At 38.8% G+C, this 26,155-nt stretch overlaps 2 long non-coding RNA genes across 2 annotated transcripts; one reads left to right on the top strand and one right to left on the bottom strand.

Annotated features, from left to right (window-relative positions):
- Positions 1 to 9,330: 9,330 nt before the first annotated feature.
- Positions 9,331 to 14,587, top strand: LOC119896483. The gene is made up of 4 exons (XR_005443231.1): positions 9,331 to 11,866; positions 12,339 to 12,437; positions 13,374 to 13,442; positions 13,526 to 14,587. It is a non-coding gene; the product is annotated as an uncharacterized LOC119896483 (long non-coding RNA).
- Positions 14,588 to 18,140: 3,553 nt separating this feature from the next.
- LOC119896477 lies at positions 18,141 to 24,697 on the bottom strand. Its single transcript, XR_005443230.1, has 5 exons — positions 24,487 to 24,697; positions 21,231 to 21,389; positions 20,666 to 20,758; positions 19,457 to 19,525; positions 18,141 to 19,376 (listed from the first exon to the last, which is right to left on the bottom strand). It is a non-coding gene; the product is annotated as an uncharacterized LOC119896477 (long non-coding RNA).
- Positions 24,698 to 26,155: the final 1,458 nt, after the last annotated feature.

Raw genomic sequence — 26,155 nt, 5'->3', positions numbered from 1 at the left:
AAGCAAATCCCACTAAGGTGATTCTTAAAATCTACACTACCAATCAAAAGTTTTATAAAAAACATATTTTTTCTACTTTTCCAGAATTTCAAGTCAAGTAAACAACCTTAAATGGTACAAAAGTTAAAAACAATGTTTGTCACCAACACTGAGACATTTTCAGATTAACAATTAAATGAAGGAGTTTTGTTCATTATTTCACTGTAGGATCGGCTGATGACCAGCTGATCTGTCTCCCTTCAGTAATTGCCTTTTTAGTAGCAATATTTTACAAATAAAGCTTCTGGGGGTTTATTAACAGGCTGTTCCAATAAGGACAGCTGAAGAAATTAGTTTTTCCATCGACTTTCAAGGCTCCATTTACTACTACTGCTGCAGAATAACCAGAGATGGTAAAGACAAAGTTTAGGTCAGCAAATCTGAGAAATAATGAACAAACTCCTTCATTTAATTGTTAATTTTATGTCTGAAATGTCTCAGTTTTGGTGATGTAAAAAGTGTTTTTAACTTTGGCTGCTTGCTTATGTTCTATTTAATGTTTTTCACCTCACTTGAACTACTACGCTAATGTATTTATAAACATTGATTCATTAATGCAGAGACACTAAAATGTGTAATCTGTGGGACCTTAAGAGGAGTGTTGCTGCTGCTTTCTTACAGGCTCTTATTTGTTTGGTCTTTACATTTTCTGACACAGTTAATGGTGTATTTGTAAAATAGCTGAGACTTTGTTCAGTGAGTGAACACGGCTGCACACAGACCCTCAGCAAAAGCCTCAAGTTGATGTTACGTAATTGTATTATGTGCTAGTTTGTTTTGGAGCCTGCACCACGGAAGTAGAATATCAGCTCAGGCTTGTTCTGCTTTATGTGTCAATAAAAGTTTATCTTGAGTTACAAACAGCAGCGGCTGAGAAAACAATCTCAAATTTGTAGCTGACAAGAACTCTTTAAAGTGTGTGTAAAGATTATATTTCACTCACATATGGCCCTGAAAATGTATTATGTTTATTTTCAAATCCCAATGTTGACAGCTATGTTAGCACAGGACACTCTTAAAAATCTTATTTACTTTGTGCTGATGTGTTCAGATACTTTATCATCCAGGGTTCGTTTACAGGTTTTACAGTTTATGGCCTTTAGTCATCATGTGCCATGTAATAACCAAGCACCCTCATTTTAGACTTTTAAACTTTATGCACAGTATTTTGTTTTTTAACACCCATATTTTTTTCTCAGAGGTGTTCTCACAGTTTCAGCAAATAAGACAACGGAGAGCATTAAAAACTCCTAAATGTTGTTTTGAAATGAAACAGTGTTTTACATGTAGACAAAGTCACTCAAATCAGATTTTAAAAACTTTATTACCTAACAGCAGAGAGCAGGAGCTTCAAGAAACACACTTCCTAAGAGACAAACATTTAAAACGTGTCGTAAAACGGAACAATGCTGTGATGCACGGTCAAAGTTTCAATCCCACTGGGAGCACCACCAATAAAACATTCATATAAGCATGCAAACGGCGTGTAAATGTAGCAGCCTGACTATAACGAGACAGCTATGATAATAAAATGAGAACAATACAGAAAAAAGAGAAAGCACTGATGCACACCATCCTTTCTTCTGTAGAAAATGAATTGAAGGAGCTGTATGAGACATTCACTGCAGCACTACAGCACCAGCATCTCAACAAAACACACGTCTGCTACAGCTCACCAGACTCCATTGAGGAAAACAGTAATTTTACCTCTCATCGTCATGAAACATTTCATTCAAACTAAACCCAAGTCTCTCAGTACTAACAATGTTTTTGTGGTTTCAAGTAACGTACTGGAGCAGTTTTGGGAAAAATATTTACGCTAGTCAACGGAGAGATAACACATTTCTTTTTATCCCATTTGAATTGTGCTCTGAATTACACACATGATGTTTATCAATTTAAAACATCAAGAAAGTTGCAGTTTGTCATAAAACAGTAATATTTAGATTTGGGTGAAATCCGCTCAATGAGCTCGTCTCTAACATGTTAGCGCTGTAATGCTAAGCTAATGTTCATTGCTTGCTTGCTACTAGCTAGGTAGCTTAGCTGTGTCCCACGCACAGATGTGTTTTATCCAACGACTCCTGGTCCTTTAATCACATCATCTACTGGCCCAGAGGACTTAGGCTCTCAAAGGGGTTAGGAGCAGTAGTGTACGGATAGTGACAGTTTCAGCAAATATGAGCAAAAGTTATTTTTACCGTTAGAGGACTTTCTTCTTATCTGATCAGAGAGTCAGTCAGAAGTCATAGCAGCTCTGAATGCATGCATTAAAGAGAAGTTCCAGTTGGGTCAAATCTCTGGTCTAATGGACAACTGATTAAACCACTTTAATGCAATTTATCCTGCACCTCCTCCAGCATAACTTTGTTCATCTTTTTATATCTGTCGGGGAAATTATATTCCTGGTGAGGGGCTGAGCAAATAATTGAGTTACAACAAACTGAATTTATTTAACAAAAGAGAATAAACAGAGTAGTTCTACAACACAAATCAGCTGGACCACAGGTTCTGTCTCCTAAGACAGTCACTAACGTCTGGCCCAGAGCAAAGGGATGCATCATCATTTACACAGTCTAGGTTTCTATGTTTTGGGGAACAGAGATCCTCTCTCGGCCTTGAAGAACATTCCAGGGGAGGAACAACAAGAGAGTTAAAGCACCAAAAACAATCTCACAGCTCTGACCTAAACCGTAGTAAATGTGGACAGACTAACATAGGTATAGTATAGAAGAGGAAAGGTTAAGGATAAAAACACAATACATAATAATAATAGTAAAAGAACATAAATAAAAGATTAAATGTAAGAGGACACAATTTTCTGCCATAACAATATCTTTGAAGTTCAACAACTCTTGCTAAGAGTGAGATAAGAAAACTGATCTCACTCTCTTGTCTGTGTGTTAAGTACAGAGCTGGAGTCAGAGGCTGTTAGCTTAGCTTAAAGCCTGGACGCAGTGGGAAACAGCAAATGTTCAAAGTTCAAAAATACACCTACCAACACATCTAAAGCTTAACATGTTGCGTCTTGTTGCTAGTGCGTCTACAGTCACACTAGCGACTCTGTGAGTCTGTACTGAGGCACAGCGATGCTTTGAGCTAAATGCTAAAATCAACAGGCGAACACAATGACAATACCAACATTTTTAGCAGGTAGATTGTTTACCATGTTCACCATCTTAGTTTAGCATGGTAGCATGCTAACATTTGCTAATTAGCATTAAACATAAAGTACCTGAGGCATCGTGTCATTGTTGTCAAACCAAGGATCACAGGACTAAACTAAAAAAGGAAGTTTTGCGTGTATGTAAACTATGTCTCTTTGTTCTGTCCAGTTAAGTTAAGTCTTTTAACCAGAACAAAGAAATATGACCACATTACTCCTATTTTAGCTTCATTACACTGGCTCCCAGTATGTTTTAGAATTGACTTTAAAATTCTATTGATCACTTTTAAAGCTCTTCATGGCCTCTCGCCTTGTTATATTTCTGACCTTTTAGGCCCATACGCACCAGCACGTACCTTGAGATCCTCGGGCAGAGGTCTGTTGTCTGTTCCAGAGTCTCGACTGAAAACTAAAGGGGACAGAGCGTTTGCTGTCAGGGCCCCGAGGCTCTGGAACAGCCTGCCCGAGGAAATCAGGTCAGCTGAGTCAGTGAACTCTTTTAAGTCCCTTCTTAAAACATACTTTTATAGGAGAGCCTTTCCCGATCTTATTTGACTTCATTTTATCCCTTTTATTTTATTCTATTTTACTCATTTTATATTTATTTTAAACGTGTATTTTAGTCTTTTCAATGTTTTCTTGCTATTATCTTGTATTGTTGTTTTTTGGGTATTATTGTCTTTACACTTGTTAAAGCACTTGTAACTTGTTTTTGAAAAGTGCTCGACAAATAAAGATTATTATTATTATATTATATTTTTAAAAAACGACTTCAGACCCGTCGCCCTGACCTCTGTGGTCTTTTGAGCGCCTTGTGTTGTCCCACCTTTAATCCATTACAGACCCATTCCCGCCTACAGAGCCAACAGGTCTGTAGACGATGCAGTAAACATGGCCCTTCACTACATCCTCCAGCACCTGGACTCCCCAGGAACCTACGCCAGGATCCTGTTTGTGGACTTCAGCTCAGCTTTTAACACCATCATCCCGGCCCTGCTGCAGGACAAGCTCTGCCAGCTGAGCGTGCCTGACTCCACCTGCAGGTGGATCACAGACTTCCTGACCGACAGGAAGCAGCAAGTGAAGCTGGGAAAACATGTCTCTGATTCCAGGACCATCAGTTCCCCTCAGGGCTGCGTTCTTTCCCCTCTGCTCTTCTTCCTGTACACCAGCAGCTTCACCTTCAGTCACCAGTCCGTCAACGTCCTGAAGTTTGCGGATGACACCACCTCACCTCATTGACACCTACAGGTGGAAGACTGACCATCTGGTGACCTGGTGCAGCCAGAACAGTCTGGAGCTCAACGCTCTGAAGACAGTGGAGATGGTTGTGGATTTTAGAAAGAGCCCAGCCCCACCCTCCCCCATCATCCTGTGTGACTCCCCGGTCACCACTGTGGACTCCTTCCGCTTCCTGGGCACCATCACCTCCCAGGACCTCGAGTGGGAGCTGAACATCACCTCCCTCACCAAGGAGGCCCAGCAGAGGATGTACTTCCTGCGGCAGCTGAAGAAGTTCAGCCTGCCAAAGACGATGATGATGCACTTCTACACCGCCATCATTGAGTCCATCCTCACCTCCTCCATCACCATCTGGTACGCTGCTGACACCGCCAGGGACAAGGGCAGGCTGCAGCGCATCATTCGCTCTGCAGTGAAGGTGATTGGCTGCAATCTTCCTTCTCTTCAGGACCTGCACGCCTCCAGGACTCTGAGGCGAGCAGGAAAGATTGCAGCTGATCCCTCCCACCCCGGACACAAACTGTTTCAGATTCTCCCCTCTGGCAGGAGGCTGCGGTCCATCAGGACCAAAACCTCTCGCCACCGTCTGCAGCCTCATCAACAAGGCCCGGGTCCCCCACTGATACTCCCCCCTTGCAAATAATACAAATGTCCCTGCACATGTAAATATTTCATTTCATATCATGCACAAACCTGGCACATTGCACATATTTGCTGTTAATTTTAAATCTTTGGTGTATATTTTAATGTTGTCAATTTAAATGCAATACTCTGTTATGTTGCAGCACATCTGCACAACACAAACCCGGAATAATGCAAGTGTAAATATCTGCGATGTTGTTCTTTCTCTGCAAATAGTTGCATTATTTTTCTCTGTTCTTTTTATTATTCTTATATAACTTGCATTGTCTAATCTTCTGTCTAAAATCTGTCTAATTTCTACATTTATTAATGTCAACTGTATGTTTGTCTACGTGTAGCACCTCATCACCAAAGCAAATTCCTTGTATGTGTAAAACACTATTTGGCAATAAAGCTCCTTCTGATTCTGCAGTTTTTTTGATCTTAAACCAAAGTATTTAACTGTTACGACCCAGCTCGTGGGGAAAGGGAAGCAACATGAACCAGTATGTTTTTGGTAAAGGTGTAAGTTGTTTATTGTTGACAGGGTTTACAAACAGAATGGAAAAGGGCTGGTGGATGCTGCTTAAATCAAAGAAACAAATATAACTTAGAGGTCTCTCCAGCTGAGAGAGAGCCACTTGCTACTCCAAAATCAAACTAAACAAAACTCTGACTTGTTCAGAAAACAAACATACAAAATACAAAGTGAGCAGCACCCTCTAAGCCTAGTGTGTCTAACAAACTTAACTGCAGGTGTCTGATTGATATCAGTAATCCCCCACTAAAGTACTTGCCCTGCTTCCTTAACACAATTCCCAGTAAAGGTAACACACTGACACTAAGAACTAACACTTATCACTTGAAATAACGCTTCTACAGCAGTTAACACAAATACTACTATAGAGCACAATACGAACAAGGCGAGTTGATCAAGTGGAAAATCACAACTGCCAAGTTCACACAGGTAGGCAGCTATTTACAGTGGGTACGGAAAGTATTCAGACCCCTTTAAATTTTTCACTCTTTGTTTCATTGCAGCCATTTTCCAAAAATCAAAAAAGTTCATTTTATTTCTCAGTAATGTACACTCAGCACCCCATCTTGACAGAAAAAACACAGAAATGTAGAAATTTTTGCAAATTTATTAAAAAAGAAAAACTGAAATATCACATGGTCATAAGTATTCAGACCCTTTGCTCAGTATTTAGTAGAAGCACCCTTTTGATCTAATACAGCCATGAGTCGTTTTGGGAAAGATGCAACAAGTTTTTCACATCTGGATTTGGGTATCCTCTGCCATTCCTCCTTGCAGATCCTCTCCAGTTCTGTCAGGTTGGATGGTGAACGTTGGTGGACAGCCATTTTCAGGTCTCTCCAGAGATGCTCAATTGGGTTTAAGTCAGGGCTCTGGCTGGGCCATTCAAGAACAGCCACGGAGTTGTTGTGAAGCCACTCCTTCGTTATTTTAGCTGTGTGCTTAGGGTCATTGTCTTGTTGGAAGGTAAACCTTCGGCCCAGTCTGAGGTCCAGAGCACTCTGGACGAGGTTTTCTTCAATTGCAACCAGTCGTCCTGTCCCTGCAGCTGAAAATCACCCCCACAGCATGATGCTGCCACCACCATGCTTCACTGTTGAGACTGTATTGGACAGGTGATGAGCAGTGCCTGGTTTTCTCCACACATACCGCTTAGAATTAAGGCCAAAAAGTTCTATCTTGGTCTCATCAGACCAGAGGATCTTATTTATCACCATCTTGGAGTCCTTCAGGTGTTTTTTAGCAAACTCCATGCGGGCTTTCATGTGTCTTGCACTGAGGAGAGGCTTCCGTCGGGCCACTCTGCCATAAAGCCCCGACTGGTGGATTGCTGCAGTGATGGTTGACTTACTACAACTTTCTCCCATCTCCCGACTGCATCTCTGGAGCTCAGCCACAGTGACCTTTGGGTTCTTCTTTACCTCTCTCACCAAGGCTCTTCTCCCCCGATAGCTCAGTTTGGCCGGACGGCCAGCTCTAGGAAGGGTTCTGGTCGTCCCAAACGTCTTCCATTTGAGGATTATGGAGGCCACTGTGCTCTTAGGAACCTTAAGTGCAGCAGAAATTTTTTTGTAACCTTGGCCAGATCTGTGCTTTGCCACAATTCTGTCTCTGAGCTCTTCAGGCAAGTTCCTTTGACCTCATGATTCTCATTTGCTCTGACATGCACTGTGAGCTGTAAGGTCTTATATAGACAGGTGTGTGGCTTTCCTAATCAAGTCCAATCAGTATAATCAAACACAGCTGGACTCAAATGAAGGTGTAGAACCATCTCAAGGATGATCAGAAGAAATAGACAGCACCTGAGTTAAATATGAGTGTCACGGCAAAGGGTCTGAATACTTATGACCATGTGATATTTCAGTTTTTCTTTTTTAATAAATTTGCAAAAATTTCTACATTTCTGTTTTTTTCTGTCAAGATGGGGTGCTGAGTGTACATTACTGAGAAATAAAATGAACTTTTTTGATTTTTGGAAAATGGCTGCAATGAAACAAAGAGTGAAAAATTTAAAGGGGTCTGAATACTTTCCGTACCCACTGTAAACAGGGGATGATCTGGAAGGCAGTAGATGGCTGGAGGAGGTTGCCAGACGCTGCACCAATCCTCGGCAAGGGTTTGCACATCCTGCGTAACATAACACACAGCTGCACGGCTGGTGGCCGTAACATTGACACATTAAAACATCCTGATGACAGACAGGCTTGCTATTTTCCCCGGCACCTTGTCTTTATGCTAAGCTAGGCTTACCATGTTCCGACTCCAGTTCTGACTCCGTCACTCAAGTCTCGGCATGAAAGCCAAAAAGTGTATTTTCCAAAATGTTTGAACAATTCCTTTAATTTATCAGGACGTCATTTTGACTTTCTGTTAAACAGATGCAGAACATCTGAACCAAAATGTATCAACAACTTTATGTTTAATTGATTTACAACTGCAGGAGCACAGAAGCCTTTATGAATGACCTGACAAAACATTTATAACAGCGGATATTATGGCTCATTAGGAAGAGATTGTTGGTTAGTAACTAATGAAGGTTTGTTGGCTCATGAAGCCTGCAGTTCATGTTAATGTTTTTTTTAGTAAATGGATTTTGATCCACAAAGTTCTGCAGTTGTTGTCCTATTGAACTTCAGACTTGTTGCAACACTGCAACCCAGAAATTGTTCTTACAAATGGTTTATTATCGGGAATCTTTATCATATACTTTACAGAGGTAAATCCTCTATATGTATATAAACTATGCCTTTTACGAAAGATGTGCCCAAAAAAATGTGTGACACATATTATTTCCCTCCTTTTGTTCCGACAGTATGATGCTGAAGTGAAAATATGAAAATCAGCCTTTATTTTTAACCCATGGCACAAATGATTTTTAACCAGAGGAGGAGACTTGGCTGTTCTCCAGTCAGACTGAAATTCTTCCACCTGCAGGTGTTGTGTAGGTGCAGCATAAAGGTGGAGCAGATATGGCAACCGATCAAAAAAATGTCAAGGAGCAAAGAACCAGTTTTTTCCCAGTCGAGCAGAAAAGAACAAAAGGCTGAGGCGTCGTCGCTCTCTGATTTCAGTGTGCGATAACTGAGGAGAAGCTGAAGTCCAGACTGCAGCAGAGGGTAAGTGTTGATGACACCTGTGTTGTTCTGTGTGTTCTGTGTGTGATCAGTTCACTCTGAGAGAGAAACATCACAGCTGTGTCTTTTGGAGTAAATGCATGTTGTTAGGACGGTACCAAGGCTGAGCAGGCAAACCGGCCAGATGCTCCAGATTCACTGCACGTCTGTTGGGTTTTAAAATTGTTATGAATTGCACATTTTTTAAGTCACTAAAGCACAATATCAGCTGAACCCAAGTCCAGTTGCCCTTGACTTTAACCTTCGTTGGATAACTATGACCTGGATGACTGAGAATCTTCATAGACAATATCAGCTGAAGCTTGCAGGGCAGTAGTCTTGCAGCAACCCTGTCTCCTTGAAATGACATTTATACAGCACTAATGTATGTTATGTCAATTCTGTTGAGGGACATCGCTGACTTTTTTACTTTACGTGGAGATGTTTGTTTCCTTAAAGAAAGTGCTGCATTACTGTAGATGGTTGGAGAGGATGGAGGGCACACAAACAGTCCTGCCACCAGAGGAAACGTCTTGTATTTTAAGGTTAAAAGCATTCATTCATCAACAATGTTTTAATTTTATTTTAATGATACTGTTTGACAGAATTCAGGCATGAATTGATTAGTTCATAAACATTTTCTGAGAAGCTGCTGCACCTGTTGCATACTTTTCTTTTTTTTTGCTAAACTAATTCATGCATGCAATAAAACTTCAGCATTACAGTTACACTCAGTTACAGATTTGTGCAAAACACTTTCATAATCCCATTACAGGAGTTTCTTTGCTACAAGCAGATATTGTGTCATGAAGATTGTAGGCAAAACAAGTTAAAAACAATTATTTGTCATTGAACATTTTACTGATACTCTTTTGCAAGTTAGTAGTATATAAGTGAGGAGATAGAGTTACTGGAGGGGTGGCGATCTGATTTAATCCAAGTTAAATACAATATAGAAAATATATTTAAAAGTACAATTTGATACCAAAGTTACACATCTTGTCTGATTTAAACCCTGCTCTAGTCTTCTGCCATGAAAGAGACGAAGAGACTTCTGTGATTCAGAGCGCCTGAGCTCCTGATGTTTTCTGTGCACACTGGAAAATATCTGGTGGGCACAAGATGTTTTGGAGTTGAAACTATCTGGTGTGCACTTGAAATGCTAGAGCAGGATAAACAGGAAGCTTTTGATTCAGATAAGATGATGGATGAATGACAGCAGAAGGAAGGAATGTGACTAAGGTTCATTTCTATTTCTCGTTGAATTCTTTGAGCATTAATCTTTGTTCCGTTAATGTGTTCTGTGTGCTGCGTTTATATGACGATATCCTGCGTCAGGAAATGAAATTCCTCTGACATTATTATTTTTAGATACTAGAGGCCAAGGTTCAACGTTTGGCAGTGAACAATCGTAGAACAAATGCTGCAGCCTTGAAGCAACAATTTGTAAAGGAGGATTAATCTACATGCATCTACTCTCAACTTCAATTTTTTTTAATCAACTACAAAAAAAAGGGCTGTTTTTAAAAACTGCATTGATTGACATTTTCCCTCCTGGAATAAAGGCTTAAATGTGAAATATATAAAAAAAATAACACATGAAATCACCTCCAAGTCTTTAAGATGTAGATATAGTGGCTGTTATATTGAAGACATTAACCCAGAGCTGCATTTTTGCTGCAACCTGCGCATGTTGTTGCTGCTGCGATTCTGCGGAGATGATCAAGAGTACTGATAAATACAACAAACTAAGTTTTTATGACCTGCTACTTGTTACTATGGCTGAAGATCGCACAAATAATCTGTTTGAACAAACTTAAATCAACCTGTAGGTAGTTTGTGTCCATAGATTTAATTTAATTTCATTAGAATTTATTTTCTCTAAGAAGAAACTCTGATTGTTACCTGTTTGCTTTGTATTTACCTGACGATATATTTGACTATAAAGCAGGAAACTTAAACTGTTTAACTTTGTTACAGGACCAGTATAGACACCAACAGGCTGTGTATGTGATGCTTACTCCTGTGTGTGATTACTGTGTTGTAGAGCTGCTGGCTGGTTGTCATTACATGAAGCACCATATAATGACTTGTGTCTAATGTGCTGCAGGGATCAAATGCAAATACATGTTTTGATGCTTTTTACAATCTGTTGATGGACGTGCAGAACAGATTTTTTGTGCTCTTTTTAAGAGTCTTTGGCATTGTTTGAAATGTGAGGTTATTAAATGTCAGGGCCTCCCTGTTTCTCCTCTTCAGCCTCTTTCCTGATTCCTCAGCCCCTTTCATTTTACATCCGTCCACCAGATAGCCTCAGACTTTCCCTCCTTTCCACATCACCTGTCATCCTGCTTCCCTGCTCTGCTCTCTCCCCTGTCCTGCAATAATCGGCCCTACCTGGATTTGGTCTTTTTGCGTTTTGGACTTTGGATGCCTGCCTGCTCCTTACTGCATTACTTTGCTTGTGTTGGATTGCTCTTGTTTGTTTAAATCACTGAGCAGAACCACCTCTGACGTCTGCATTTGTGTCCTACCCCTGTGTTCCTGCTACCCTGCTGGCACCATGTCAATTAAATATTCACTACAAATTTGAGGTAGAAGTTCTTGAAAACATGATAATCTCATAAAATATGAGGCCTTGTTATAGATTGAACTACCCAACATTAAATAAAATTGATAAAATTGGCTCCACTTTGACAAACTACAATAGTAACATACTGTTTTCACATAAATGCATCATAAATAATAATCCCATAACAGGATATATAATAGTACAACACTTAAAGGCCATTTTCTGCCTTATGGTACTTTTATTTTTGATACTTAATATTAATTTTTAGAGATGTATCATTTTCAATGCAGGGAGGATTTTCACACTGTAGTATCGCTACCTGTACTTAAATGAAGGCTCTGAATACTTCCTCCACCGCTGGACCACAGTACTGTCTGTATTTACTGACACACCTCTGTTTGTGTTGTGTCATTCAGGTGATTTGTTGGCGTGAGCCTCAAAATGAGGCTCTGTGACGAATCTGAGGACGCAAACACTGCAGTGGAGCAGACAGGAGGGTCTGCAGCCTCCAGCTGCTCCAGAAACAGCGAGCGGCTCGCTGTGCCACGTTTCGGCCGTCACCACCTGCCTGCATAGTGAGATTCATCATTTACATTTTACATCGAGACGAGGGGCTCGTTTTCCAAAACCTGGTCAGACACAGAGAGAAACATTTAGACTGAACTCAGTCCACTGAACATTCACCAACAATCACAGTAAATAGGTTTAAATAGGTGCAGAGTTGATGCATTAAGTCACCTGTTAACTGATTTCAGGTCACTTTTTTGAAGGCAGCTGCTTCATTCAGTCAGTTTTGTGCCATGTTCTGTGTTTTAGAATCAGCTCATTCATCCTCTTACAAATAATAAATTCCAGTAAAACATCCTGGATCAGTTCAGTCCTCTCAGGAGTTTTGTTGCTACAGCTCTGCTTGCTCTGTGACCAGCAGCTTCTGGTGCTATAACTGAGTCTGTATCCTGACTTCATGTCTCTTCTCTACTCGTGTCTCTGCTGCACTGCATTTCACTGTTTCAGAAAAACTTATGGTCACTTTAAACTGTCTTTCAGCTGGGTGGAGTTTCCAACAGCCATCTATCTGCTGATGAAACACAATCAATCCCAAGAGCTGCTCGATGTCGACTTCAACTTGGAGCCTTCAGTCACAAAGTAAGAGGATCGATATCTTTCTCAGCTAGAGTGGGAAGGTGATTAGCTTAGCTTAGCATTAAAGACTTGAAGCAGGGGGAAACAGCTAGCCTGGCTCTGTCCAAAGTAAAAAAAATACACCTCTAAAGGTCACAGATTAACATTAACATGTTGTATCTTGTTTGTTTAATCGGGTCGAAAACAATAACAATGTTACAACAAGAGTTAAATGATGGTGCTGTATTTCTTGACAAACAGTTTATCCAACCTCTCAGCAACACGACAACAAGCTTTTGAATTAAATGAGATGTGTTAATTAGTCAACCAGCTTTAGAGGCGCTGGTAGGCAGTGGTTGAATATAAATTTACTCAAATACTTTACTTACTTTAGGTGCAAATTAGAGTATAATAAGATACTTCAGTATTTATGAAACTTACTTACCTATGATACTTAATACTTCTACTTCACAATGTTCTATAGTGTAATATTATACATTTTACTCCACAACATTTACATGAATGTGACTTTGCCAAATTAAGTTTTTCAGTACACAACATATAATCATAAAATAATATGCTCTGGTTTACAGATTGTAATAAAAAAGAGCTCTTTCTCCACCTGTTACAACATTGAAATACTGTTTACATGTTCATGCATCAACAAAAAATAGCACATTATTATCATATATTATAATATAACTCTGACTGCTTCTCACCCTTTCCCCCTGTTTCCAGTCTTTACGCTAAGCTAACCAACAGTTGACATTGAAGCATATTTCCAAAAATGCTTGAATCATTTGCTGAAGTTGTTTAAGGAGTTTAAATGTCATCTTGTATTTTCAGATTGCGATGACATAATAAATCTGGAAGATGAGTCTGAACTGGTAGATTTATGTGTTTTTGTAGCCTCATGCAGAACTAGATATCACATGTGCTGAACTTTAAATGTAATTTCAGACCTGTGTGCGTGAGAAGAGGCAGTAAGGCATATCGTCTAGATTTCCAGGGTCCAGCCTGAACTGTGCAGTAAGTTCAGTTCTCATTGTTCATATTACACCCGGTGGTTCTGTTCTTCAATCACACATAAATTATGGAAATATTTTCCCAAGGTTATGATGCTGTCAGCATGAAGAGGAATGAATCCTTGAAAAGTGGCCACTGGATGGGAAACATCAGATTCAACGTGAGCTTCGTTATTCCAGTCGAGAGATGAGAAATCTCTTCTACAAGTTGAACATCAGCGCCGCTGTCAGGAGATCTGCTTGAAAAATAACTTTGCCAAATAATTTTATGAAACACACACCAGCAATTTTGTTTGTTAATAATTAACCTTAAAATCACAAATGTGACGTATACCGTTATATTTATAGATTTAATATTTGTATATGCTTCAGAACATCCGTATCTACAACAGAAATGTCATTCAGTAGTCTAATAGTGTGTGTATATGTATGTATTTATATTATAGATATAATTACAGTAAAAGAAAAAAGTCTCAGTCATCAGAAATGATGCATGTTGGAGCAGGTGAGCCCCTCGCTGTGAAGTTGTATGTTTCTTTTCTCATCTAACGACGTGAAATTAGGATTTATTTTAACCAAACCAGAGTTGGTAACTGTTGGAAAAGTGAAAAGACAAGAATTTTGTGAGTTTTATTTTGTTTCTGTTCAGTTCGAATGAAATGTGCTTCACGATGACGTGAGGTAAAATAGTTGTTTTTCATGAAGCAGCCATTTGTGCTGGTGCTGTAGTGCAACAGTGAAAGTTGCATACAGCTCCTTTCTTCCATCACAGTGCTTTCTCTTTTTTCTGTATTGTTCACATGTTTTTCTTTCTAATGCTTAATATTTTATGATGGTTGTGTCTATAGGCTGTTAAATACATGTATGTACATAGTTTTTGTGTTTATGAGTAAAACCTGGAGCACCTGGAAATCTTCAATGCTGATTTATTTTTAGAAAAGAAAAGTCCTACACAGGCTGCTACATTAACACTTTCATGATTATGTGAATGTTTTATTGGTGGTGCTCCCAGTGGGATTGAAACTGTAACCGTGCATCACAATGTTCAGTTTTTTATGACACGTTTTGAGATTTTTGTTTTTTAGAAGTGTTTCTCAAAGCTCCTGCCCTCTGCTGTGAAGTAATAAAGTTAGTTTTTTTAAAATCTGATTTGAATCATGGTCACTTTGTCTACATGTGAAACAGTGTTTAATTTCAAAACAAAGACAAAATTTACAGCATAAATAAAAGCTGTTACCACATAAATATGTGACTGAATAACTATTTGGGAATGTTTTAACACAACATTGAGAAGAATTTGAGGTGAGTAAAGCTGAAGATGTATTGCAAATATATATATATAAAGTCTAATTTACAATAACAACATTTCCCATAATGTATTAACTCACTCTGTTATCTGATAAGTTAATCAGTTCAAATGCTGATTATAGACTCAGTTATCAACATTTATAGCACCACAGATATTTTATTCTTTGGCAGTTTACACCAAGTACACAAAGTAATAGAAAACAAGTAGTAGATTATTGTCATTGACTGATTTTCTCCTAAAAGTATAAATAGTTTATGTTTAATCTAAATACAGTTTTAAACTACAGTCTTCCTAAAAATCAGAAAAGATGCCATTTTATTTTTAATTCTTTTTGAAGAAAGAATGAAGAGAGTCTGTGAACTTCAGTCAATTCATTTTTCGTTATAAACCAAAAATGGAAGTCACGTGGTCTATTCCTTTATATGGAAGTGAAAGCAACCGGTAAAACCTTCAACATAAAAGTAGCCCATGGACCATGTAGTTAAAGGGGTGATTTTAGACTAAAACTAAAGTAAAAGAACGTTTTTCGTAGGTTATAAAACTAAACTAAATCTGGGTGTGGAAATAAAACACTTTAATTAACTGAAATAAATAATAAAAAATAATAAATAACTCTGGCTGTTAGGGAGAATTGAACATTTGTAAGGCCATTGGTGACCTGTAACTTCAGATTAAGACAAGTGAACTAATGTTATATGTAGCTTAGGACAGAAGTTAGCCTATTTATTTAAGTTTATATTATTTAATACATATTTTAGTTTCCTAACATATTTATAGGCCTTCTGGCTATGTGAAAGCTCAACCAGCAGAGGTCACTCTGTTTTAATGCAGCCTGTAGTTCTCATTAGTTATGTAGGCATACTTATGTGTGAAACCTGGTGAGCATTACTGTCAGAAATCATCTCCTCTGGCTCTGGGGCTTTCAAGTCTTTTACTGCCTTTCTTGGGTTTAATTCTGTTTAATGAGCCACCAGGGAAAGCTATGCATTGTTCAAACCTGTTTAAAGTAAAATAAAAATGAAATTGAGTCCCTGTGAGCCTGGACAGGGTTTGAGGACTGATGATAGTATCAAGGCTGGTCCCATCACCTACCATCACTCTCTGTTTAAATAAATGCTGGACTGGCAGGACAAAGCAGAACACCTCTCTTTCCTCCAGCAGCAGAAAAGGGCCCTGTTGTCACTTTCAGATATTTATGGTAACCAACCACACCTTGTAATTGTGGCTCTGCTTTTGTGCATAAGGAAATTGAAATAAATGGGTGACCTGTACTAGACACAGCTCCAACCTGTCGACCCTACCCGGGTCACCCACCTTTAGTAGCACTGTCAATGTGGTTCTTTCTTTATCCCTGCAGACATGTTGCAACATTAAGACACTGTGAGGGACGTGTGTGGACGGATTGATTCAGCGCTGCGTGTTGCTTGTTTTGTGGGACATGCTTGATATGTTAAGAGGAAGAGAAGTCAGTCCTGCTCTGAGTTTGCCCATTTGTATCGGATGTGAGAAAATGTCATTAGAAGTTGCTGTTGGTGTTCTGTGACGTGACAGAGGGAATATCAGAAGGTTTTTCTTCTGAGGTGTTTGTGAATGAAAGGCTTAATGTCCAAATAAAGCTTGGTGTTCATCTGACTGATGACCCCTCAGATTGTTAACTGGCAGTAAAGGCTGCTCTGGAGAAGACTGAACAATGTGCTCAGACTTTCTCATCTGTTTAGGGGAGTTTGGCCCCGGTCCCTTTTAGTAAAAAGTGTTTGTGTATTGATAGCTGCTAACACAGATAAAACTAAATATTAACTGATGGTTCGAGTTTGATAACAAGGCGAGCTGTTTAAATGTAAGCTTGTATATCAGTGAATTAGTTAGCCTGTGTGGTTATCCATTTTCTTGTTGTGATGGCTTTTGGCCTATGAATGCCACAATCTACAGTATTTGATGGTTATTTAATAGTGTAATAAGAGTGTTTTAATTGTTGGTCGGACAAAACAAGAAATCTGAAGATGACACTTAAGTAAAAGATAAACATTAAATTTTAACAAGCAGTAAAAGTTCAACTGTAACTGTAAAATAATGTTTAGGAGCCATTTAAACATAAAGAACCAGCCTCCTGGTCTCCACTCGCTGGTCATTCCAGCTCCTCGGGTTCAGCAGGACTCTTTGGGGTCAGCAGGCCAGAAATATAATCCAAAGCAAATCCCACAAAGGCCATTCAAAACATTTTTCTACTTTTCCAGAATTTCAAGTCAAGTAAACAACTTTAAATGGTACAAAAGTTAAAAACAATGTTTGTCACCAAGACAAAGACATTTTCAGATTAACAATTAAATGAAGGGTTAGAGTTTATTAACAGGCTGTTCCAACAAGGACAGCTGAAGAAATTAGTTTTTCCATCAACATTCAAGGCTCCATTTACTACTACTGCTGCAGAATAACCAGAGATGGTAAAGACAAAGTTTAGGTCAGCAAATCTGAGAAATAATGAACAAACTCCTTCATTTAATTGTTAATTTTATGTCTGAAATGTCTCAGTTTTGGTGATGTAAAAAGAGTTTTTAACTTTGGCTGCTTGCTTATGTTCTATTTAATGTTTTTCACCTGACTTGAACTACTACGCTAATGTATTTAAAAACATTGATTCATTAATGCAGAGACACTAAAATGTGTAATCTGTGGGACCTTATGAGGAGTGTTGCTGCTGCTTTCTTACAGGCTCTTATTTGTTTGGTCTTTACATTTTCTGACACAGTTAATGGTGTATTTGTAAAATAGCTGAGACTTTGTTCAGTGAGTGAACACGGCTGCACACAGACCCTCAGCAAAAGCCTCAAGTTGATGTTGCGTAATTGTATTATGTGCTAGTTTGTTTTGGAGCCTGCACCACGGAAGTAGAATATCAGCTCAGGCTTGTTCTGCTTTATGTGTCAATAAAAGTTTATCTTGAGTTACAAAGAGCAGCGGCTGAGAAAACAATCTCAAATTTGTAGCTGACAAGAACTCTTTAAAGTGTGTGTAAAGATTATATTTCACTCACATATGGCCCTGAAAATGTATTATGTTTATTTTCAAATCCCAATGTTGACAGCTATGTTAGCACAGGACACTCTTAAAAATCTTATTTACTTTGTGCTGATGTGTTCAGATACTTTATCATCCAGGGTTCGTTTACAGGCTTTACAGTTTATGGCCTTTAGTCATCATGTGCCATGTAATAACCAAGCACCCTCATTTTAGACTTTTAAACTTTATGCACAGTATTTTGTTTTTTAACACCCATATTTTTTTCTCAGAGGTGTTCTCACAGTTTCAGCAAATAAGACAACGGAGAGCATTAAAAACTGCTAAATGTTGTTTTGAAATGAAACAGTGTTTTACATGTAGACAAAGTCACTCAAATCAGATTTTAAAAACTTTATTACCCAACAGCAGAGAGCAGGAGCTTCAAGAAACACACTTCCTAAGAGACAAACATTTAAAACGTGTCGTAAAACGGAACAATGCTGTGATGCACGGTCACAGTTTCAATCCCACTGGGAGCACCACCAATAAAACATTCATATAAGCATGCAAACGGCGTGTAAATGTAGACAGCTATCATAATAAAATGAAAACAATACAGAAAAAAGAGAAAGCTTCTTCTGTAAAATGAATTAAAGGAGACATTCACTGCAGCACTACAGCACCAGCATCTCAACAAAACAAACGTCTGCTACGGCTCACCAGACTCCATTGAGAAAAACAGTAAATTTAATTCTCATCGTTGTGATACATTTCATTCAAACTAAACCCAAACCCGTCATTGTTAGTGTTGTCAGTTTTTCAGTAATCACCAACTCTGGTTTGGTTGAAATAATTTTAATTCAGAGAAATATTCTGTTTCTAGAAACGGGCTGTAATAGTTGCAACGTGATCCCCGGGGACAAATGAGCCCGCCAAAGTACATCAACTAAAAGTGCTTGTTTTTGCCACTGACAGGTTTCAGAACTTTTTTAACACAATTTTGATTAACCAGAAAAGGTTAAAAATCACGTTTTAGCTTCTTATCAGCCACCAGACTCCATAAAACAATAATTTGACCTTACTTCATTCAAACTAGAAAGAAACAAAATAAAACTCACCAAACCCGTCATTGTTAGTGTTTCCAGTTTTTCAGTAATCACCAACTCTGGTTTGGTAGAAATAAATTCACAGATGAGAAAAGAACCAGCCCTGTAATTATACATACTACACACTATTAAACATTTCTTTTGTAGATATGTACGTTCTGTAGCCTATAAAAATATAATCTCTAAATGTAGTGGTACATGTCAAGGTTACTGTTGACGTTATAATAATTATTCACAAACCAAATTACTGGTATGTGTTTCACAAAGTTACGCTTCCCTCTGGCAGGAGGCTGCGGTCAATCAGGACAAAAGCTTCTTCCCATCTGCAGCTAGCTTCGTCAACAATGCCCGGGCCCCCCACTGACACAACAAAATGATTTAAAAGCAGACCTCCTGACAGCGAGCGCTGATGTTCAACTTGTAGAAGAGATTTCTCATCTCTCGACTGAAATAAAGAATCAGATATTTCCCATCCAGGGACCGCTCTTCAAGGATTCATTCCTCTTCAGGCTGACAGCATCATAACCTTTGGAAAATATAATTTATGTGTGATTGAAGAACAGAAGAACAGCCTGGTGTAATATGAAGAATGAGAAGTGAACTTACTGCACAGTTCAGGCTGGACTCTAGAAATATGGAGTATATGCCTTACTGCTCGTCCTCACGCACACAGGTCTGAAATTACATGTAAAGTTCAGCGCATGTGATATCTAGTCCCGCATGAGGCTACAGAAACACATTAATCTACCAGTTCAGACTCATCTTCCAGATTTAATGTGCCGTTCGTGGCTCCAGCTTTTGATATGGAGGATAATTTTACACATTCAAATTAAAAGAGAAAGTAAATTGTACCAGTGAAAATATTTAGCTATTTGAAAATGGAAGGCGAATTTAAACTCCTGAAACGAAAAATAAAACAACTAAGCAAATAGTTCAACATTTTGGGAAACACACTTTAATGCCAGCTGCTGGTTAGCTTAGCATAGACTGGAAACAGAGGGAAAGAGCCTAGCTCTACCCAAAGGTAACAAAATCTGCAGCAATACCAACATTTAAAACTACTGTACTTACAAGTAAAAGTCCTGAAACCAAAATATAATTAATATGTTCTTTTTTTGTTAATGCATGAACATGTAAACAGCATTTTAATGCTGTAGCAGGTGGAGAAAGAGCTCATTTTAACTTACAAACTGTGGGGTAAGAGAGCACATTATCCCCTATTCTACAGTGGAGTAGAATTAAATGAAAATATTGATTATCTGTTATTTTAGTAAATATACATTCGACCACTACCAACACCTCTAAAGCTGGTTGACTAATTAACACATTAAATCTCATTTGTTTTATTCAAATACTGTGAAAAAGTGTAAAAGTGTAAAATTAAATTAAAAGTAGTGGTTTTTATGAGGGTTATGTGCTTTGTTGCTGCTCCCAGCCAAGAAATAGTCTGGAGACAAACCTCCCGTAACGATCTGCTGTTTTTAAAACTTCTGTCTTGGTCAACACCCGGGAGGCTGCACAGAATTACTGGGCTGTTGAACAAACTTTTGTTTGTACGTTGAGATGTACAGTATCATCATGTAACTCTTGTTGTAATTGTTTTTACATTTTGGGTTTTTGTCCAAACAAGATATAACATGTTATTTAGTGTCAATCTGTGAGCTTTAGAGGTGTCAAAAGGTATATTTTTGAACTTTGGACAGAGCCAGGCTAACTGTTTCCCCTGCTTCCAGTCTTTATGCTAAGCTAAGCTAATCAACGCCTTCCTCTAGCTTTATATTTAGCACATCATGAGAAAGATATCGATCCTCTTACTTTGTGACTGAAGGCTCCAAGTCGACATCGATCAGCTCTTGGGATTGATTGTGTTTCATCAGCAGATAGATGGCCGTTGGAAACTCCACCCAGCTGAAAGACAGTTTAAAGTGACCATAAGTTTTTCTGAAACAGTGAAATGCAGTGCAGCAGAGACACGAGTAGAGCAGAGACATGAAGTCAGGATACAGACTCAGTTATAGCACCAGAAGCTGCTGGTCACAGAGCAAGCAGAGCTGTAGCAACAAAACTCCTGAGAGGACTGAACTGATCCAGGATGTTTTACTGGAATTTATTATTTGTAAGAGGATGAATGAGCTGATTCTAAAACACAGAACATGGCACAAAACTGACTGAATGAAGCAGCTGCCTTCAAAAAAATGACCTGAAATCAGTTAACAGGTGACTTAATGCATCAACTCTGCACCTATTTAAACCTATTTACTGTGATTGTTGGTGAATGTTCAGTGGACTGAGTTCGGTCTAAATGTTTCTCTCTGTGTCTGACCAGGTTTTGGAAAACGAGCCCCTCGTCTCGATGTAAAATGTAAATGATGAATCTCACTCTGCAGGCAGGTGGTGACGGCCGAAACGTGGCACAGCGAGCCGCTCGCTGTTTCTGGAGCAGCTGGAGGCTGCAGACCCTCCTGTCTGCTCCACTGCAGTGTTTCCGTCCTCAGATTCGTCACAGAGCCTCATTTTGAGCCTCACGCCAACAAATCACCTGAATGACACAACACAAACAGAGGTGTGTCAGTAAATACAGACAGTACTGTGGTCCAGCGGTGGAGGAAGTATTCAGAGCCTTCATTTAAGTACAGGTAATATAATAATCCTTATTTGTAGAGCACTTTTCAAAAACAAGTTACAAAGTGCTTTAACAAGTGTAAAGAATAATACAAAAAAAAGATAAGAGCATGAAAATTTAATATAAAATTAGTAAAATACAATAAAATAAAAGGGATAAAATAAAGTCAAATAAGATCGGGAAAGGCTCTCCTATAAAAGTATGTTTTAAGAAGGGACTTAAAAGAGTTCACTGACTCAGCCGACCTGATTTCCTCGGGCAGGCTGTTCCAGAGCCTCGGGGCCCTGACAGCAAACGCTCTGTCCCCTTTAGTTTTCAGTCGAGACTCTGGAACAGACAACAGACCTCTGCCCGAGGATCTCAAGGTACGTGCTGGTGCGTATGGGACTAAAAGGTCAGAAATATAACAAGGCGAGAGGCCATGAAGAGCTTTAAAAGTGATCAATAGAATTTTAAAGTCAGTTCTAAAACATACTGGGAGCCAGTGTAATGAAGCTAAAATAGGAGTAATGTGGTCATATTTCTTTGTTCTGGTTAAAAGCCTGGCAGCTGAGTTCTGGACAGTCTGGAGTCGATCAATAGATTTTTGGGTTAAACAGGTGAAAAGGCTGTTGCAATAATCCAGGCGTGATGAGATGAAGGCGTGTAAAATGGTCTCGGTGTCCTTAAAAGTTAACATAGATCGAATTTTAGCTATATTTCTAAGTTGATAAAAACATGATTGAACAAGCTTTGTGGTGTGCTGCTCGAAATTTAAATTACTATCAAACCAAACACCAAGGTTCTTTGCCACAGGCTTAATGTGATTTACTAGGGAACCAGCAGATGGCAGTATTTGATTTGCCATCTGCTGAGACCCGATGACCAGGATTTCTGTTTTGTCTGAGTTCAGCTGGAGGAAATTATTTGACATCCATTTTTTAACTTCACAAAGGCAGTTGTTAAGTGAACTCAGCATTCCAGGGTCTGTGGATCTGACGGGCAAGTATATTTGTGTGTCATCAGCATAAATATGAAAAGAAATGCCATGTTTATGGATAATATGTCCAAGGGGAAGCAGATACAAGGAAAACAAAATGGGTCCTAAGACCGACCCCTGAGGCACACCATATTTAACTGGACAGAACGAGGAGACATAGTTGTTTACAGACACGCAAAACTTCCTATTTGACAGGTAGGATGAAAACCATTCTAGGGCAGTACCAGAGATTCCCACCCAGTGCCTCAGTCTGTCTAACATGATGTTGTGATCAATGGTGTCAAAAGCAGCGCTAAGGTCCAGGAGTACAAGGACTGAGCACATGCCTTCATCAGCAGACATTAAAAGGTCATTGGTGACTTTAAGCAGGGCAGTCTCAGTGCTGTGGTACTTCCTAAAACCAGACTGAAACTTTTCAAATATTTTGTTATTTTCCAGCACAGTGAGCAGCTGTTTGGACACAATTCTTTCTAGAATCTTTGCAATAAAAGGCAGTTTTGAAATTGGTCTAAAATTTTGTGAGAGGGAGGGATCTAAACCAGGTTTCTTTAAAAGTGGGTTCACGCAAGCCGTTTTAAAATAATCAGGTACACAACCAGTAGATAGGGAGCTGTTGAAAACAGAGATCAAATGGGGCCCAACAGAATCTATTACTTTTAGTAAAAATGTTGTAGGTATTATATCAAGTGGGCCGGAGGACACTCTCATTTGTGATATTTGTTTTTAAAAGCTCAGACAAGTCGATGGGATAAAACTGGTTAAAACTCTGTTGATACTACAGTGTGAAAATCCTCCCTGCATTGAAAATGATACATCTTTAAAAGTTAATATTAAGTATCAAAAGTAAAAGTACCATAAGGCAGAAAATGGTCTTTAAGTGTTGTACTATTATATATCCTGTTATGGGATTATTATTTATGATGCATTTATGTGAAAACAGTATGTTACTATTGTAGTTTGTCAAAGTGGAGCCAGTTTTAGCCATTTAGCTTAATGTTGGGTAGTTCAATCTATAACAAGGCCTCATATTTTATGAGATTATCATGTTTTCAAGAACTTCTACCTCAAATTTGTAGTGAATATTTAATTGTCATGGTGCAAGCAGGGTAGCAGGAACACAGGGGTAGGACACATATGCAGACGTCAGAGGTGGTTCTGCTCAGTGATTTAAACAAACAAGAGCAATCCAACACAAGCAAAGTAATGCAGTAAGGAGCAGGCAGGCATCCAAAGTCCAAAACGCAAAAAGACCAAATCCAAGTAGGGCTGATGAAATACTGCAGGACAAGGGCGAGTGGAAACAGAGAAGGGAAGGCAGCTCCAGGGCTGATAAGAGAAGTGGGAACAGGTGTGTAGATGGGTGGAGCAGACAGGTGATGTGGAAAGGAGGGAAAATCTGAGGCTATCTGGTGGACGGATGTAAAATGAACAGAGAGGCCCTGACATTTAATAACCTCACATTTAAATCAATGCCAAAGACTCAGTGTCAAAACATGTATTTGCATTGACTCCCTGCAGCACATTAGAAACATTATTGATTCATATAATGACAGCAGGTCTACAACACAGTAATCACACACAGGAGTGAACATCACAGACACGACCCGTCTTTACAGGTCCAGTCACAAAGTCAAAACAGCTGAACTTTTCTGCTTTGTTGTCATTTATTGCAGTTTGTTCACTTAGTTTGTGCAATTTTCAGGTGAATACAAAGCAAACAGGTAACAGTCAGAGTTTCTCCTTACAGAAAATAAAGTGAATCTATGGGCACAAACTACCTACTAGTTGATTTAAGAGCATATGCGACATAAATACTGTAGTTCGGCAGTTTGTTGTATTTATCAGTACGCTTGACCGTCTCGGCAGAAACCTGCAGGTGCTGCTGCAGAAAAATACAGCTCCGTGCTAATGTCTTCAATACAACAGCCACTAAATACATATATACATATTAAAGACTTGGAGGTGACTTCATGTGTTATTCATTTTATTTATTTCACATTTAAGCCTTTATTCCAGGAGAGAAAATGTCATTACCTGTTTGTCTTTGCCTCCAAATACGGATCAGTAATCAATGATTAGATTAGCAATCGAGTTTTTCTTTGCAGATGACGATTTAAAAATTAAAGCTGAGAGTAGTTCCATGTAAATTAATCCTTCTTCACAAATAGTTGCTTCAACGCTGCAGATGAACACATCTGTTCTGCTCTTGTCCGCTGCTGAACCTTGGCATCTAGTATCTAAAAAAAAGTCAGAGGACTTTTATTTCCTCCTCGCAGGATGTCGTCACATAAACACACAAAGTAGCACACATTAACCCAGAGCAGTGAGATTAACACACAGTGAATTCAAGGATTCATATTACACGGGCGATTGTTTGGGAAATCTGAAGCTCCTAAAACATAAATGACACATTCAGGTTGAAACTGGAAGAAGCACTTTTCCTGTTTACTTAGCACATTTTGAACACCTGCCAGATCCAGAGAGTCTATGGCCCTTTAGAGGACATTTTAATGCTGGTTCACAGTTCAGCTGCCAGGCTTTTAATGGGAATAAAAAAAGAGGCACCTGTCCTGCCATCAGTGCAGCGGCTTCCTATAGGTTACACTGTAGAGTAGATTTTTAATTTTTGTTACTTACTTTTAAGGTAAATGTTCGAGTTGTAATTGCTTTCTGATGCACAGTGTGTTCTGTATGTTGTCCAGATCTTTGGTTTATCATCTCACCAATGTGATTCATGTGGTGGTAAAAAAAGCTCTGATGCAAGCAAAGTTAATCTGAATCTTTTGTTTTATTTCAATCGCCCGGGTTGTTAATGATTGATATAAATGAAAGGGGAGCTTGACAGAAAAAGTTGGAGAACCACTGCCCTAGATCAAAGCTTGGTGCATTTTTATTCATGAGAAAAATTTAAGTTAACATTGTGAAAGCTTTCTCCTGTTTCCAACAGGATGATGGATGATACAGCTGTTCTGAACAGCATTTTCACACTCTGCAGCCTGGACTTCATATCAGGCCGAAAACACATTCAACAGCATCTCTTTCCCCTCCCAGCCCTGTCTTTTGAATATGTTAACTGTTATTGTTTCTTGTAAAACAGATGACGTATCTCTAGAAGCTTCCTGGTTTAATAAACTTTAACTTTGAAACAAGAAATTGTAACAAACATTTAGAGGATTTCAGCTCAGAAACGGGTCTTTATATCTTTTTCAGGACGTGGAAGTATTTTTCTAAGTAGCATTTTAAAGGTGTGTTGTTTTCACAATGTGTCTTATCCAGTTACACAAGCTTCAGGTTTGAGGCAACTACACGTTTGACTGATGCACGTAAGAGGCCTCTCTAGCATGAGCAAAATGTGGTTCAGTCACTTAAAAGTACATTTCTGACAAAAAATCATGTGATGCTGTCAGGATGTGATTTAAAATGACATTTTGTAAGGTCCTCCAAAGACGCCCATCCATGTTGATGTCATACAAACAACATGGTTGATGGTTAGGAAGGTTTAAATAATTTTGGAAATCACGTATTGCATGTTAACTGTTAATTGCTAAGCTGTTAAGCTGTTTGTAATAGGGTATTAGGTTATAACGGTTAGTTTGCTGTCCGTGTAGAGTGAAGTATATTAATTAGGAATGTTATTTATTAGCAGTATTTGCAGTACAAGTAATATTTTTGTGGTTTCAAGTAATGTACTTGTGCAGTTTTG

This window comes from Micropterus salmoides, unplaced genomic scaffold (genome assembly GCF_014851395.1).
Source record: "Micropterus salmoides isolate LMB-PRFRI ecotype aquatic unplaced genomic scaffold, ASM1485139v1 Ms_hic_scaffold_1, whole genome shotgun sequence".
Lineage (NCBI taxonomy): Eukaryota > Metazoa > Chordata > Actinopteri > Centrarchiformes > Centrarchidae > Micropterus > Micropterus salmoides.
The sequence above is the reverse complement of the archived record's forward strand: the minus strand, read 5'-3'. Positions and strand labels throughout refer to the sequence as shown.